The 13,097-nt window shown below is 42.3% G+C and overlaps 1 protein-coding gene across 3 annotated transcripts in view; it reads left to right on the top strand.

The window, feature by feature from the left end:
* The window catches only part of ASPSCR1 (ASPSCR1 tether for SLC2A4, UBX domain containing), a 249,279-nt gene that overhangs the window by 202,338 nt on the left and 33,844 nt on the right, over positions 1-13,097 (top strand). The gene's annotated exons all lie outside the window — the stretch shown is intronic.

Here is a 13,097-nt window from a genome sequence, read left to right as displayed (position 1 = left end):
AGCTTGGCTTGCTCTTTCCTAATAGGAGGTGTATTAGTGTTTAGGGCCTGGTTAAATATTTGTAGTGGTAAATTACTGTCTTTTCATACGGAGGGGTATTGTGCCTGCCAGTAAAGAGAGTTTGTTTTGCTTTTACTGAGATGCCATCAGAACCAGAATATCTTTTTTTGTATGGTGAGTTGTAGGGTAATGCCCTAGTTCTGCTCTGCACCCATTTTTGGGGGTCGAGGGGGTTCCTGAGGATGCAGAATGTATATTTACATTTTGCTATGTGAAAGTCACATGTTCAGTGTGTCATGCATGTGAGAACCATCTGTCAGGTGTGTCCCGGCCAAAAAAGGTTGAGAACCACTGCCTTAGATGACAGCAGGGGTAGAGATGGCATCCTGCATGATGGAGACGGAGCTGCTTTTATGTGCATTCAGATCACACAGCTACTGCTGCTATGCAGCATGCTTCCTTGTAAAAATTCTGGAGAAGTCGTGACAATATGGCTGTGATAATGAATGCTCTTTAACTCTGCTCTGAAGTATGGCGCGAGCATGCACGCATGCATGCATATGCTTTAACTGCCGTGAAATATATTTGCTACTGATTCTGCAATTGTGGTCCCATAGAAGCACAGAAAAAGATAGGTAACCACATATCAACACTCATGTAGGGCCCACTGGGAACTTGATTAGGCAATGTATAAAACATAACCACCATACCAGGTCAGATTAAGCGTCCATTAAGCCCAGTATCCTATTTTCAATAATAGCCGATCCATGTCACAAATACCTGGCAGGATTTCAAATAGTAGATAGATTCCATGCTACTATTATGCCCAGGGATAAGCAATAGCTTTCCTCAAGTCTATCTGATTAATAGTTTATGGACTTTTCTTCCAGGAACTTGTCCAAACATGCAGGTCGATACAGAACGGTGTGCTCGGCCGAGCACACTGTTTAGCCCCCGTTTGGCCACGCGTTTTAGACCCGCTATTATTACTCCTATAATGTAAGGGGTAATAGCGCATGGATAACGTGTGGCCAAGCCCCCCAAAACTAATAGTGATCATCACATGCAAATGCATGTTGGTGAGCCTATTAGTTATTCGCCCCGGAATACTGGCCGCACATTTTACTCTCAGAAATTGCCTGCCCAAGGGCAGGCGCTAACTTTGAAAGCACTGGGAAAAGTGTACAGAAAAGCAGAAAAAACTGCTTTTCCATACACCCTCTGACTTAATATCATAGTGATATTAAATCAGAGGTACCAAACCCCCCCCCCCCCCCCCCCCCACACACACACACACAAAAAATGTGCCCGCCAGTCGGCGGGTTAAAAAAACAGACACCCAATTTCCAGCATCTGTTTTCCAAACCCATGGCTGTCAGCGTGTTTGAAAACCGTCGATAAAATTAAGTGTCGGTTGTCAGACCCGCTGACAGCTGCCGCCTCATTATTAGTGCCCACCCTCATTTGAATACAAAATTGCATGCCCAGGAGAGGTGCCTGGGCGCACGTCGGGAGAGCCAGCGTTCGACTTGGAGCGCTGGCTCTCCCGTACCTCTTATTGCATCGGCCTGATGGTATTTTATTTATTTTTGCAATTTATATATCATCTTTCTGAAATTCTTTGAGGACAAGCTGTATGGCAATCTTTGCAAATGAGTGTCATTATCCGATGGAGCCTGATCTGAAACTTTTATGTCAAAGTTTCTAGAACTTTGACTGTGCCCTACTTGGGCATGTGCAAGCTGGCATAATACCACAAGTCCGCACAAGGGACCCTCAATCTCTCTGATTTTCCGCAGGGCTCGCCGGTTGGAAATCTTCACTCCTATTTTTACTGGGGTTTTTCTTCCAGAACAGGCGCAGGAATCGTTCATTGTGAGGCTGTCTCTTTTTTTTTTTTTCCCCCTTTCAGTGTCTTTAAGTGAGGATTTTCAGTCGTTTTTGTAAGTTTTTATTTTATTTTTCAAATTTTCATTATAATAACAAAGCACAAGCTTTACACAGAAACATCATGAGTGATAATAATTTAGAAATATGTATAAATCATTCAATATATAAACAATCTGACAACATTCAACAAAAAAATTGAGGGGAGGAGAAGGATATACTAGGAGAAAAGAACAATAAGAAAAGAGGAAAAGGCATTAACATAGAGCATAAACCCAGTCTAAATTAAATTATATAGACGTATCTACTCAAAGCTCTAAAGATGTTATGGCAAACTTCTAATCCTTCCATCAATAAACAACCTAAGCTGCTCAGGAAGAAAAAATACAAAAGAATCTACGTTTAACTTTTCAATACACCTGCAGGGAGATCTAAGAAGGAAGGAAGCGCCCAAAGCTAAAACTTCTTGGCGCATACCTAAAAAACCCTTCTTTCTTTTATGCATTGCTTTGGCCAAATCTGGATAAATTCATACTATCCCTCCCAATAAATTCTCATTCATATGAAGGAATTATTTTTTCATAATGAAACTTAGATCTAGGTCATATATAAAAGAAACTAGTAAAGTGGAACTTTTAATAATTTTTTTTGCTAACTTTTTATTTAAGTAAATGCCAGAATACAAGCATAAATAAACTCTACAGACAGAGAACTCGGCAAAATTATAATGCCCATAAATAAATATATCACAATTTTTTATTGAAAACTAAATTTCACATATTATATTAGAACCAACATGTGCTAAAGACATCACAGAATTAAAACCATCAACGACGCATACTTACTAAATAATCACGCATTATTTTTATTTTATTTATTTATTTAATTTTATATACCGGCAACCGTTTGCACATCGTGCCGGTTTACAGATAACTTACAACAATGGATATATAGGCAAAGCCTTTACAAGGAACAGTGTTTAACATAGCTCAGAAAACAGAGCAAAAACTAGCAAACTTGTGGAAAGAGGGGTAGGGGTGGTCGAGACAGGGGAGGGGGCGGGGGGGAGGGTGGGTGGGTGGGTGAAAACAGGTACAAAAGGAGTAATATGTACAGGTACAAGAGGAGTAATATGTACAGGGGTCGAGAGATTATTGACGTATACATAGGTTATATTATTGACATCTATATACATTGGCAAATTGACATAGGTTATATTATTGACATATACATAGGTTATATACAAAACTGTATAGCATGTAGTAAATAAGAAATTGAGGTGAGAAGATGGGAAACGGTAGAGCTATGTGTCATATTATGTGCTAGAGGTTAGGTGTGGGGTTTGTAAGTCCTTAGAGGGTGTGGGAGTAGGTCCAGTGGAGGGGGTGTTAGTACGGGAAGGTGGTAGGGTTAAGGTGTTAGTAGGTAAAGATGTCATATGTAATATGACATCTTTAATATGTAAAGATGTCATATGTAATCAAGTTACACATTGCACATGAATCCGGTCTCTGTACCCTATGAAAAAATAAACATACAATACCTATTCATGTGCAATACCTATTCATGTGCAATGTGTAACTTGATTACATATGACAATCAATGACAAAAAAGTTGACAAACATATACATGGAGGAGTTAATAACATGAAGATGTTAGCATAAAGGTGCTATTTAAGGACATCCATCTTTCCCCTGAAGAAGCCCAATAACACGGGCGAAACGGGTATCTCGTTGGGCTGTATAAAAATACAGTAACAGCTCATTATTTTATAACATTGATGTCAGTTAAATTATTATAGGTATCTACCATATAGAAGTGAATTGTATGTTATATATGCTACATGTTGGGCATGTCAACATTGGTTGGTGATGGTGCATAGATATGTTTTATGTATTGAGTTTTAGAGATAATGAGGGACACATGGTATGAATGTAATGGTATGCGTGATTATTTAGTAAGTATGTGTCGTTGATGGTTTTAATTCTGTGATGTCTTTAGCGCATGTTGGTTCTAATATAATATGTGAAATTTAGTTTTCAATAAAAAATTGTGATATATTTATTTATGGGCATTATAATTTTGCCGAGTTCTCTGTCTGTAGAGTTTATTCATTAAATAGCAACAGAGGTGTACGTACGTAGATTTATGACCAGAATACAAGCATAGCCACCCTAACATTACACAGTCCTCCAACAATTTGGAGTGAAGTACATAATGGTTTTACCCTCCTCCAGTTACACAGAATAATAGAATTTCCAATATAAGTCCCAAATCTTGTCGACTACACCACGTTATCTTTTAACATATAAGTTAACTTTTCAATTATAGCAACCGAATGGACCTTAGTTCGCCAGTTTTCCAAAGTTGGTACCGATTTCCATTTCAGAGCAGTTGAAAAATGTGTGGCATGCAGCAGCTGCTGTATCAATAGTTTCTGAAATTTGCCAAGTGACTGGTTATCCCATAATCTCAAAAGATATAACCCAGGTGTCAAGGATAACAAACATTTCATTTCATTTTCATTTAATAAAATTTATTAATCGCCTAACACTAGAAGGCCTAGGCGATATACATGATAAACATACATAATAATAATAAAAACAAAAACATAAATATTACACTCATATATATAGGTTTCATAGAAACAATATCAAATTATTCCAATCTAACATTAGGGACTTATCCCTAAAAATTCACTAAATGACATTCCTGAAGTAGATTTAACAGGGGGATTCAACAATTAACACTCCATGAGTTCACAGTAATATTGTAAAACATTCACATTGTAATTATACAATATTAAATGCACGAGTAAGCAAATAGCTCTTAAATGCCATCTTGAATTTTTTAACATCTTCCAGCACACGGATTTCAAAAGGGATGAGGTTCCATTGAACTGGAGCCGTGATGGAAAAAGAAGTTTCTCTCGTATTAAAGAGTCGTGCCTGACGGACTGTAGGAATTTCTAATAAATTCAATTGTGAAGATCTTAGAGATCTGACAGGTTTGTCATTTGTCGTTTGCAATTTGCTCAGTTATTCACCCCACCCTCATGAATATAGAGGCACCCCCACTGTACATGCATATAGGAGCCATCTTGCTCACACCCACGCCAACACAAGGGAGAGGCTGTGTTAGAAAACTTACAACAGATCATGGGATATCTGTAGCTCCGCATTATGTCTTACTATTAATTCCGCCCTTTTCACACACAAGGAGGACCTATGTGCTTTATGCCAAATTGTCCTCCACACCTTTGGTTCTAACAAATCCTCTCCACCTTCAAAATGGGATTGCGGTCCAGATAAGTCTGAATAATTGCCCTATACAATATTGAGCACACTTTACGCTTGTCAAACCCTTTGCAAAGGCTAATTCTACTGGTGTAGGCACAGTCCATCACCAACCCTCTCTCTGCATTATCCTCAATACCTCGTTCAGTTGTTCATAGTATGATTTATTTTATTTATTTATTTAGTGGTTTTTATATACCAATAACCGTTTACACATCATATCGGTTTAAATGGAACATTGCGAGTATAACCTTTATCCCAGGACAAGCAGGATGCTAGTCCTCACATATGTAACTTTATGCTCCTCTAAATTGTTTTTGGTTGACTGGTTGGTTATAGTTACTGCTTAGTTCGATGTAAATCGAGTTGATTTGATTTGTATCAAGAAAGTCGGTATATAAAAGCCTTTAATAAATAAATAAATAAAAATAAATATGGGTGACGTCACTGGCGAAGCCCTATTGCGGGAAAACTTTCTGTCAAAGTTTCTAGAAACTTTTGACTGGCCCTGTGAGGCCACTGAGCATGCCCAGCATGCTATGATATTCTCTGCCACAGAGGTCTCTCTTCAGTCTTCGTTTTTCCGCGCTGCTGTAGGCATCGCAGATTAGGAGCCTTTGTGAGTTTACTCACAAATTTGTCTGACTAAAAGTCATATTTTTTCTCAGTATATTTCTCCCACACGGGATCTCTCTCAGTTTTGCACCGGCTGGTGAGTAAATCTGTGTCTCATTTACTCTCTGAGTAAAACAAAATTTTTCTCTCAAGATTTCTCTTTTGTCATCGACGGCTGTCGATACAAAATGGCTATGGGTTTTAAAAAGTGTCCCGTTTGCAATCGAACAATGTCCATTATGGACCCACACCTTGAGTGTGTGATGTGTTTGGGGGAGAAACACAACGTCAATACCTACCCAAAATGTGCAGAGATGACTGTGAAGGAAAGAAAGGCCCGCCAAGAGAAGATGTAACATTTATTCCATCTGCAACTTCTGTCATCTTCCTCTACATCGACGAAATCATCTCCGGCCGGAGTCTCCAAAAGTGTACTTTTCAAAAAACATCGTCCAGAAGGATCAGGAGACCATCCATCACCGACGTCGTCAATAGCATCGGTACAGTCAGCGGTCGAACATCGATCAAAGTATCTTCATCGACACCGATGTCCATCGACATCAGAATCGCTTCTCTCCCTGGGGGAATTGAGCGCAAAACGGCCAAGGACCCAGGAAACACCGGTTCCTTCGCCGGGGCCTTCACCCCAAGAACACACACCGATCGTTGAACCTCCGCAGGGCTCTGTGGAGGGAACATCAGCACAGCCTCCGCCACCGCGTACAGCTGCTCTGAATACACCAGTTGCAACGCAGGAATTGTGTGATTTTATCAGACAAGTGGTACTTCAGGTCCTTAAAGAACGGGTGTCGACTCCGGCACCTTCGCTGATGCCGATGCCTTCAACACCGATGCAGGTTCTTGAACCGATGCCAGTGTCCGCATCGATGCCGACAATTCTGTCGATGCCAGTACCGACACCGATGCCGACGCCACTATCTAAACCGATGCCGGGGTGACCATCCATGCAAACACCGATTCACCCCAAGAACACACACTGATCGTTGAACCTCCGCAGGGCTCTGTGGAGGGAACATCAGCACAGCCTCCGCCACCGCGTACAGCTGCTCTGTATACACCAGTTGTAACACAGGAATTGTCTGATTTTATCAGACAAGCGGTACTTCAGGCCCTTAAAGAACAGGTGTCAACTCTGGCACCTTCGCCGATGCCGGTGCCTTCAACACCGATGCAGGTTCTTGAACCGATGCCGGTGCCGCACCGATGCCGACGATTCCGTCGATGCCAGTACCAACACCGATGCCAACGCCACTATCTAAACCGATGCCGGGGTGACCATCCATGCAAACACCGATTCTGTCATCGATGACAACCCCCATGCCATCGATGCCAATGTCACCTAGGGACCCAGGACATCCGGAACTGGCACTCTTCCAACTTCTTATGAAGAAATTTGATGAGGTAGTCGGTGCACTTCCACCTAAACCATCAGAGGACATTCCTACAAGAATTCCCTTCGATGATCCGCAACCAGGTCCTTCGGGGCACCATCATCCACCAAGATCCTCTCTGCTATCTCCAAATCAAACACACAGATACTTCATCTGAAGAGTTTATGTCAAACCTTCCCCTCCAGATCAAAGGAAAAAATCTCCACCAGAGGATTTATCCTTTACAAATTTCATTCAGGACATGGCGGACACCATAACTTCACATTGGTAACGGAGGAAGATACTAGACAACAAACATTGGAGGTCCTCCAATTTGTGGACCCTCCAAAGCAGGTATTGGCCATACCTATCCATGGGGTTCTCCTAGATCTACAACATCGACTCTGGGAGCACCCATGCTCAGCACCTGCTGTTAAACGAATGGACACCACTTATTTAGTACAGTCTGTTTCTGGCTACCAAAAGTCACAGCTTCCTCATCAATCAGTGGTGGTGGAATCTGCACAAAAGAAATAAAAAAGAATAAACCACATTCTTCAACTCCCCCAGGAAAAGATCATAGATTTTTAGATTCCCTGGGCAGAAAGGTATATCAAGGAGCCATGCTGAATACTAGAATTTCCTCTTACCAATTATATATGACTCAGTATCAGAGGAATCTGTGGAAGCAGATGCAGGAATTCACTACATCTTTACCACAGCAATATCAGGAAGCAGCCCAGGCGATCATTCATAAAGGACTTGAAGCTGGCAAGCATGAAGTCAGGGCTGCTTACGATGGCTTCGAAACAGCTTCTAGGATAGCGGCCTCTGGGATTAGTGCTAGGCGTTGGGCATGGCTTAAGGCCTCAGACCTTAGGCCTGAGGTCCAAGACAAATTAATGGATTTGCCATGTGTCGGTGACAACCTATTTGGTTCAAAAGTCCAAGATGCTGTCGCACAACTCAAAGAACATACAAAAACCCTGCGCCAACTATCACTAGTTCCACAGGACTCTGCTGCACAACCATCTTGCCGTCCTCCATGACGTGAATCCAGACGTCCATTCTACCGGCAAAGACGATACTATCCTCCAGCATCGAGAGGTAGATCCACTAGGCCGCAACACCGACCTCAGCCCAGGCAACCAAGGACTGCTCGGACTCAGCCCCCGCCGCAGACGGGACCAGCTGCAGGCTTTTGAGGCCAACACCAGGGAACAAAACCATCTCTCCAACCCTTGAGCAGATCTACCAGTAGGAGGCCGAGTATCCTACTTTTACAACCATTGGGTTCCAATAACAACAGACCAATGGGTACTTTCAATAGTCTCTCGAGGTTACAAACTCAATTTCCTCTCAATCCCAACAGATTCTCCACAGAGACATTATCCACTGGACGAATCTCACATAATTCATCTAAAAGCAGAATTATCCACCCTTCTGAGAGCCAGAGCTATACAACCGGTGCAGAGGATTCTACTCCCATTATTTCCTCATTCCAAAGAAAACAGGAGGCCTACGTCTTATCCTAGACCTCAGAAATCTCAACAAATTTCTGAAGAAAGAAAAGTTCAGGATGGTTTCTCTAGGCGCCATGCTTCCACTTCTTCAAACAGGAGATTGGCTTTGTTCTCTGGATCTTCAAGACGCTTACGCTCACATTCCAATATTCCCTCCTCATCGCAAGTATCTGCATTTCATGGTAGATCATCAGCATTTCCAGTACAGGGTACTGCCATTCGGACTTGCCTCTGCTCCCAGAGTATTCACCAAATGTCTGGCAGTAATTGCAGCACACTTACACAAGGAAAGTGTCCATGTCTTCCCATATCTAGACGACTGGCTCATCAGAAGTCAATCTCAACAAGGAGCTCTGACGTCTCTCAGTCGAACAATTACTCTATTTCACTTCATGGGTTTTCTCATCAGTTATCAAAAATCCCATCTCACTCCATCTCACCTGCTTCAATTCATCAGGGCAGAATTGAACAGATCCTCTCAAAGGCTTTTCTACCCGAGGATCGAGCAGAAACACTTTCCCTACTGGCAAACTCGATTCACTCGAAGAAACAAGCAACAGCTCATCAGTTTCTAACTTTACTAGGCCACATGGCCTCCACAGTTCATGTCACTCCCTTGGCAAGGCTCACCATGAGGGTAACCCAATGGATATTAAGATCTCAATGGATCCAAGCCATTCAACCACTGTATTCTCCAATTCAAGTAACCCACCACCTACGTTCATCTCTACTTTGGTGAGCAAACAAGGACAACTTGCGCAAGGGCCTGCCCTTCCAACAGCCAGTTCCACAGATCACTTTAACTACAGGATGCATCCACCTTAGGTTGGGGAGCTCACATAAACAATCTCCAAACCCAGGGTACTTGGACAAAACTCGAAGCAACATTTCAAATCAATTTCCTGGAACTTCGAGCTATACGTTATGCACTTCATGCATTCAAGGACTGCCTTTCACACAAGACTGTTTTGATTCAAATGGACAACACAGTAGCCATGTGGTACATCAACAAACAGGGAGGTACAGGCTCGTATCTCCTTTGCCAAGAAGCTGCGCAGATTTGGGACTGGGCCCTGACACACTCAATGTTTCTCCGGGCCACTTATCTGGCAGGCATTAACAATGTAGTGGCGGATTGACTCAGTCAGTTCCAACCGCATGAGTGGTCCCTGGATCCCTTAGTAGCGACCAGGATATTTCAACATTGGGGACAACCAACAATAGACCTCTTTGCATCACACCTGAATCACAAAGTGGACAGATTCTGTGCTCTACACAGGCAGAATCACCAACTAGCTAAGGACGCCTTTGCTCGCCCTTGGAATTCAGGCCTTCTATACACATATCCTCCAATACCGCTCATAACCAAAACTCTAGTGAAGCTACAACAGGACAAAGGGTCCATGATACTCATAGCCCCATATTGGCCTCGACAAGTATGGTTTCCCACACTTCTAGACCTCTCGATCAGGGATCCCATCGCCTGGGTGTAGCTCCCACTCTCATAACTCAGGATCAGGGTCGGTTGCGCCATCCCAACCTTCAATCCCTATCCCTGACAGCATGGATGTTGAAAGCTTGATTTAATTTACAACCACTCAGTCTTTCATCCAATATATCTCAAGTGCTTATAGCTTCACGCAAACCTTCCACACGAAAGAACTATTCTTCGAAATGGAAAAGATTTACTTTGTGGTGCATGCAAAAGAGTATTGATCCCTTCTCCTGCCCCACAACTTCTCTATTAGACTACTTATGTCATCTTTCAGATCTGGTCTCCAGACTTCATCTGTAAGAGTACACTTAAGTGCTATCTCAGCTTACCATAACAAGATGGGAGATGCACCAATATCCATACAACCTCTTGTCAGCAGATTTATGAGAGGTTTAACTCAACTTAAACCACCAATTTGACCACCAGTCACAGAATGGGACCTGAATCTGGTCTTAACAAGACTCATGAGTTCTCCTTTTGAACCCATGAATTCTTGTGATGTTAAATTTCTCACATGGAAGACTATCTTCCTCATAGCCATTATATCGGCTAGAAGAGTTAGTGAGTTACAAGCACTTGTCACGTACTCACCCTATACAAAATTCCTACATGACAGAGTGGTTCTCCGTACACATCCAAAATTCCTTCCCAAAGTAGTTACGGAATTCCACTTGAACCAATCCATAGTTTTACCCACATTCTTTCCAAGGCCTCATTCACACCAAGGAGAACGAGCCTTACATACCTTGGACTGTAAACGTGCACTAGCATTTTACTTAGACCGCACTGCAGTCCACAGGAAATCCACTCAACTCTTTATTTCTTATGATCCAAACAAACCGGGTAAAGCAGTGGGTAAACATACTCTATCCAACTGGTTAGCAGATTGCATACAGTTTTGCTATGAAAAAGCAGGCCTTACTCTCCAAGGGCGAGTAAAGGCACATTCAGTAAGAGCAATGTCAACCTCAGTAGCACACTATCGTTCAGTACCAATTCTTGACATATGTAAAGCAGCAACATGGAGTTGCTTCACACCGTTGCAGCTCATTACTATTTGGACAAGCAGGGACGACAAGATTCAGCCTACGGACAATCTGTCTTAAAGAACTTGTTTCCAGTTTAATCCCAACTCCTTCTACATCCAACCTGCTGTGATCTTCGGCTGCCTCGTTTTCACCAACAATACTTCAGTGTTGCTTCACTACAAAATGACACAGCCTCTAGCTTGTTAATCACACCCAGGACTAGCATCCTGCTTGTCCTGGGATAAAGCAAAATTGCTTACCTTGTATAGGTGTTATCCCAGGACAGCAGGATGTAGTCCTCACGAAACCCACCTGCCTCCCCGCGGAGTTGGGTCCGATACGCTTTATTTTATTTTTTGCTAAAGCTTATTGCTACATACGAGACTGAAGAGAGACCCCTGTGGCAGAGAATATCATAGAATGCTAGGCATGCTCAGTGGCCTCACAGGTCCGGTCAAAAGTTTCTAGAAACTTTGACAAAGTTTTCCTGCAATAGGGCTCCACCAGTGACGTCACCCATTTGTGAGGACTACATCCTGCTGTCCTGGGATAACACCTATTACAAGGTAAGCAATTTTGCTATATAGAGTTACAATGAACAATGTGAGTATAAGGTAACGCATAAACAGATATAGATTATGAAGTGTTTACAATAAACATTGTGAGTCTATAGTAAAGGATTACAAGAACAAGGGGGTGGGGAGGTGAGGCATAACTGAAATATAATATAAACCATTTATATTTAGATATTTACATTGGACATTTTGCCTAAATATTTACATAAATATTTACTTGCTGCAAGGCATAATTAAAATATGTTAAGGGTGATGTCACGGGGGGCAAATAGGGGGGCAGGTGGGGAAGGGAGGCAGAGAGAGGAAGGGAGGTAAGGAAAAGGATGATGGGACCGCTCTGGAATTTCAAACTCATCTTGGAGTTTCGAAAAAGATTTAACTCTGTCCCCTTCATACAGATCATTCAGACAGCATAACACTGTCTCCCACTATTGTTTCGCCCCATGACTATATGTATGAAATGATAATGCCAGGTTTTTCCAAAGAGGTGAAAATGCCAAGGGACCCACCCTACTGATACCTAGTCCTCTACATAACGCTCTCCAGGATTTGATCAAACAAGCTATGGAGGGCAGTTCTGACATGCCTTCCTTCACACGGATGACAGCGATGTTGACATAATTAATGAAATAAGGTCTATACCCTCAGCTAAGTTTCTCTCAATAGCTAGCCACTATGTAGATCTGTCCTAGTACAGCCAGGAAAAGCTTATGCTTAAACGAGCAGCCCAGAAATATGTTTGCAAGTCTGGAAATGCCATACCCTCCCCCAATTCCTTAGATCTGCACAGAATATGTAACCTTACTCTCGCAGGTTTACCCTCCCATAAAAAGTATAAAAGCATACTATTCACTGCCACAAGAAACTCTTCGGACGAAAACAGGGTAGGTGCTGAAACAGGTAGAACAGCTGAGGCAGAATGTTCATCTCTATAATGTTAATTTTTCCTCCCCAAGAAATATAGTGACCCTTCCATTCCCTCAGGTCTTGCTTGATCTTAGTAAAAACTGGTGCATAATTAAGCCTATAAAGGTCCCCCATGTTACTTGGTACGACGATACCGAAGTATTTAGTATGAGACCATGCCTTTTTGAAGGGAGCAAACCACCCAGCATATCCTCTCTACCCTGCTAACACCTATAGGAAAAACCTCAGATTTGTGATAATTAATTTTATAACCAGCCACTGCCCCAAAAGCTACTAGCTCTAACAATCTCTGCCCCGCTCTGTTGGGATTAGCCAAAAATAGCAACACATCTTCTGCATATAAAGATAGATATAAGATGT

The sequence above is a fragment of the Rhinatrema bivittatum genome, chromosome 4, assembly GCF_901001135.1.
Source record: "Rhinatrema bivittatum chromosome 4, aRhiBiv1.1, whole genome shotgun sequence".
NCBI classification, from domain to species: Eukaryota; Metazoa; Chordata; class Amphibia; order Gymnophiona; family Rhinatrematidae; genus Rhinatrema; species Rhinatrema bivittatum.
This window is presented reverse-complemented; position numbering and strand designations above follow the sequence as displayed.